This window comes from Nelumbo lutea, chromosome 8 (assembly GCF_056320005.1).
Source record: "Nelumbo lutea isolate HS-2025 chromosome 8, American lotus-T2T, whole genome shotgun sequence".
Taxonomy (NCBI): domain Eukaryota; kingdom Viridiplantae; phylum Streptophyta; class Magnoliopsida; order Proteales; family Nelumbonaceae; genus Nelumbo; species Nelumbo lutea.
The window spans coordinates 9,812,638-9,818,465 of NC_142691.1; positions in this window are offsets into that span (position 1 = coordinate 9,812,638).

Below are 5,828 nucleotides of genomic sequence, written 5' to 3' on the forward strand. Positions count from 1 at the left end.
TTCCTACATCACAACCAACCAAATAATCGTCATCTTACCTCCATTTTCTTTTATATACGTCATTTTACACCAAAGCTTGAGCCCACCTTAAGGCATTACAACATGGTCCATACCTTAGTGCTAACCTTTGTTTACAAAATTCTTATTAAGAAGTAAAATAACAAATCCTATTGTGGCTTGGGAGTTGGATATGAATAGCCCATCAACAAAAACCATATACAAGTTGATGTTGCACGATCTAATAGTTCCCTATTAGAGGACAGTTCAGATGCTAGGTTGGCGAGTTTGCTGGGTCGAGTTGCAAAAGAACAGTATCAGAGTATTCAGGTTCCTTTACCCGGGGTGAGCACTCCAATGCCTAAGTTAACGAAGAGTTTTTATAAAGCTAAAAAGTGAGAGTGCTAAAGAGTTGTGAATGCTAAACCGTACTTTCCTTCTCTGATCCCTAGGATGCCTTTATATAGGCACAGGTTGTTGTGGGCTCCATCCTAGACACTTGAGATCTCTAGGGGGACGTGATTTATCGGCCCATCTCGCTTGGAGGCGGTTTTCATGTAAAGCGATAGACCTCACCCTATTGCCTCTGAAGTGGGCAGGGCGGGAGTCAACTTCGTCGATGGGGTAACATGATCTTGAAGGATTCAAAAATGATAGCCCACTCATAGTGGGGGTCGGCCACCACATCCTACAGGTCGCCAACGATGCTTCAACCAAGTCGACGGAGAGAGGTCGCCCCTCATACCGAGGTCCCTAGCTCAATCTTGTGATACTGACTTAATCCTACAATGGTCGATCTGGTCCTGTGATGGCCGACCTGGTCCTTCAATGGGCGACATGGTCTTGTGATGGTCAACCTGGTCCTACAATGGGCGACCTGGTCCTGTGATGGCTGACCTAGTCCTGTGATGGGCGGCCTAGTCCTGCGATGGGCGACCTAGTCCTGCGATGGGCGACCTAGTCCTATGATGGCCGACCTAGTCCTACGATGGGCGACTTGGTCCTGTGATGGGCAACCTAGTCCTATGATGGCTAACCTGGTCCTATGATAGCCAACCTAGCCCTATGATGCGCGACCTAGTCCTGTGATGGGTGACCTAATCCTGTGATGGCCAAACTGGTCTTGTGATGGGTGACCTAGTCTTGGACCGAGGTGCCTACGTGACACTAAGGTGTTAAGCAATGGTTTAGGGCCGCCACGTGGTGCAATGTCACTTGAGGGTTAAATTTCCCCTCATCTATTGCCCCCACTCCCAAGTCAAGGTAAGTTCAGTGAAGAGAATAGTTCCTTGTGGGTTTCTAGCCCAAAGTGACTTAGTTCAGCTGGTTCGTTGGCGTTGGCCCGATTTGTTCACCTGAGCTAGAAGTGTCCAAGGGCTGAATGTGGCACTACGCAATACATCACCATCTAGACCACCGAAGCATAAGAACAAACTCGTCAACACGAGGAGGCAGAGTGGGCACTCCGAGGACATCTGTCGATCTAGGGATGTGGTTATCAAGGAGTTCTGTTGTTCGCCCAAGCACCTCAAGAGTGGAGTTTGTCATGCCCGCCCTCAAGAAGGGCTTCAAACTGTGCCACTATTTCCTCAAGTTGCTCCACTCACATGCTTCTACGCAGTGTCCCTCAAGTTGGTCCTCGAGGGGGTAGCCAACGATATCAACGCGAAGCCCAAAACCGAGGTGGAGGATAGCAGAGAAGGCAATGAGAATGATACCAACAAGGATGTTGTCGACAAGGACAAGGACGATGTTGCATTTTTTAGCAAGCCGAGGTGCGCTAAGCGTGGGCCAGTTATATGTTGTCATTGTGTTTCGAATAGGTCATCTTGAGGGAGCCTTAATGCTAAATGCAGTTAGCTTCCCATTCGTTGATTTTCGCCAAATTGCATGTATCACGAGTCAGCTCGTCCAGGTCACCAAAGTGGGTCTTAGTTAGGTTGCTGAAATTTTAATAGGCCTATTCGCTCTTAGCACCTCGGCAAGGCTAACCTACGAGGGTGGCTCCACAATCTATCGGTCGTCTACTCCCATAGGAACCATGGAGGGCTCGGATGCCAGGCTGGTGAGTTCATCGAGTCGAGCTGTAAAAGAATAGTATCAGAGTACCCTGGGTAGGCACTCCAATGCTTAAGTCAATGAAGCATTTTGAGAGAGCTAAAAAAGCGAGAAAGCTAGAGAGTTGTGAATGCTAAATCACACATACCTTCTTTAATCCATGGGATGCCTTTATATAGGTGCAGGTTGTCGTGGGCTCCACGCTACACGCCCATCCAAGGGGACGTGACTTATTGGTCCACCTTGCTTGGAGACGGTTTTCATATTAAGAGATAGAGCTCACCTGATTGCCTCTAAAGCGAGCGGGGTGGGAGTCAACTCTGTCGATGGGGTGACATGATCTCGGAGGATTCAGAGATGATAGCCCACTCACGATGGGGGTCGGCCACTACATCTTGCAGGTCGCCAATTACGCTTCAGCCAGGTTGGTGGAGAGAGGTTGCCCCTCATGAAGAGGTCCCTAGTTCAATCTTGTGATGGCCAACCTAATTCTGCAATGGCCGACTTGGTCTTGAGATGGTTGACTTGCTCCTACGATGGCTGACCTGGTCTGCGATGGGTGACATGTTCCTGTGATGGCCAACCTAGTCCTACAATAGCCAATCTGACCCTACGATGGACAACCTAATCCTATAATGGGCGACCTAGTCCTTAGATTGCCAACCTAATCTTGGACCGGTGTGCCTACATGACATTGAGGTGTTAAACAACGATTTAGGGCCACCACGTGGCATAATATCACTGCAGGCCCAAATCGCCCCTCATCACAAGTCACCCCATTAGAGAGAGCCTGGCTTTGCTTCAGCTCAGCATGTATATTCATTCATAACAGTAGCATATGAAATTGCTTCACATGATCAGGCCATGTATGTGTTCAGTTTATGTAGTATTTGTTTGGATTATTAGGATTAATTGACCCCTCAAAACATCATGTTTCATCCATTCTTTGGTAACTATATGCATGTATTGGTCATCATATATATCTCAAGATTGAAGCCATTATTAGCTTTCTATCCTAGTTGTTCTTGCAATGGCATTTTTAATCCTTAGATGGTAATCAGTTGCAAAAAGTTTAGGTAAATCTCTAAGGTACCTCTACTTTTTAAACCCAATTCCACAATGTATTTCTGTTGAACAACCTACTTCCTTTACTGGGAAAGGTCAACAGGCTGACTTGGCTTCAAAAAAAGAGTTCATATATGCTACCCACAACCCTTCCCACAAGCCATTACAGCCGCACATTCCGGACATTTGTCTTGTCATTCATGGAAAAATGGTTCTCAATGTACTGTAGTGTCCTGTGAATAACTTGGCTAATGAAAAGTATTTGTGAATAGCGGATTCGCAGATGCTATGCCCGAAATTATGTCCACTCCATATCCAGTGCACCCCTATTAGGATTCCAAATAGTGGGGACAGGTGACCTAATGGCCTTTCTTTTTCAATATCATACATGATTCTAATTACAAGTGGGTTTTGACTGAAAGATCACATGTGGAAGTGTTTTACATGTTTTGCCATGTCTGCTGTTGGAAAGACATTTCTTCCGCTCCAAAAGCTCTAGCATTACAATCCAAATTTCCACCAAATAAAGGATAAAAAGAACTTCTGTCATTGGAGCAGTTTGCCAGATGTTGTGTCAAGCAAAGTCCAAATTTGTTCATTGTGCATTTAAAGACCCATAAATGTGAGACAAATGGAGTTTTAAATAAAGTTCTGGATGAGTTCAGATCTGCTGCTAACAAACATTGCTGATCAAGGTCACAGTATTGTCCCATGTGTTGTTACCAGCAACATTTATTAGCAACAGAACCGCATGCCCACCAGCCACCTGTCATATATTAATTGCATGTCACACAGCACTGAATGCACCTGTGTGTAGTAGTCTTTTTTCGCTACAATACAACTGCGCAAGTAGTCTAGTTGATGGGATCTACTGTTTGTTCAATCTGTATTCTTTGGGGTTATGATACATGTTTGGACCGCCAGTTGACTCCAAATTCATTCATTTTGGCAAACACCCCCTAAATTAAACAGGTAAAATCATGGTCCAATGAGTTGTTTGGATGCACATTCCTTTGACATTTTTTACAGCTGAATGATTGGATTTCGGAGTAAATTAAAATAACGTTACCCAATCGGCATTTTCGTTTTATGTCTGATTTTAATTCTAATGGCATTGTTCCAGTACACACGCGCGCCTAAACTAAAACGAAAACTAATAAAACCATTAAATGTTTAAGGTATTGATGAGGGGCAATTTGGCCTGACCAAATAAGCAGTGGACACATGGACATTGGTGATTAGATGTATTCAGCATCCTCGGCCACTTCGGCAGATCGGGTCACCTTAGGTATTTCGGTCACTTCAGATAGCACCGAAATCCGAGTATCTCAGGATGAGTATCTTAGGATAACCTAACTTGTCGAAGTGACACATAGTAACCTTCTAGAAGCTTGTCAGTTGTCTCTGAATCCCTTGGAGGGACACAATAGGCCTTACCAGCTAGCACGTTATCCACTTTCCGGAGTAGAATGGATTCCTACGGATCGGACCAATGATCTCGGGAGTGTTTCGTCAGATCCACGACAACTCAGTTATATAAGGGCATCAGCCCCTAAGACCCAGGTACACGTGATTTAGTGCATTCTAGCTCTCTAGTTCTCAAATTCTCAACTCGCTACTCACATCCAGTACTAACTTAAGCATCGGAGGACCTTATCGGGTTAGCCACCCCGGGTTCTTTGATCCATCTGTTTTACAATTCAACCGCCCTACTACACAACTGACGTCCGAACTACCTTCCGGTTAGGAACATCTAGATCACACACTATCAGGTATCTTATCCTTTTGTATTATATTGGGCTATTTTATAATGGCCCACCGAAAGAATCAACAATGGATGCAGGGGTGTGATCAAACCTAGCGAAACTTTAGAGTTGTTTCCGTTCGATTAAAATATAAATATGTTCGAGTTTGATATGAACTTTATTTTCTGGTTTGAACTAAATTTAATTAAATATTTGATGAATTTGAGTTTGACCAAAAAGCTCAAATACATGCATATATAATTGGTTTAGTGCAAATATGCATTCTGTTCAGTTTTGCTGGCCTTTGGCAAGAAAGTATTTGTGTATTGATAATGACAGAAAACACAATTTGAAAGCATCTTTACACCTAAAAAGATAGATAAATTTATATGAAAAAGAAAACTGTGTTCAAATTAGTTAATGTTAGAAATGTATATTTTTATATTAGGATTCAGCTTATGTTTTTAGTGTTTTACCCTTTGACGTGCCTTTACATTTTCTTCGAAGGCTTTACATTAAGTATGTATATCCTTTCATTGGTCAAATTCAAATTGGAATAACTAATTAATTGAACTTATTATTATGTTCAAATTCTAATCTGAGCTATTAGATTAGAGCTAGATTCCATTGCAACTAAGAGGGTGTTTGGAATCTTGGGCGTTTATTAAATAAATGCTGTCATATATGCATTACTTCAGCATTTGTCCCATTATGTGAATCCCGTACACTTAGAAACTTGTAAAAGTAGGCTTCGATTTATGGGTGTGCCTATTGTTGGGGGAAGCTTCATTTTAGTGTTTCCCCCATCAGGCAGCGTTTATTCATTATTTTGCTTATGTGGTGCCTAATAACACCTAAGTATCAATAAATGGGTTCATTATTGTTTTTCTTTATTTTCCAAACAAATCAAGTACAAAACGTTTAGTAAATAAATATCCACAGTTTATGTGTTTGGTTCCACAG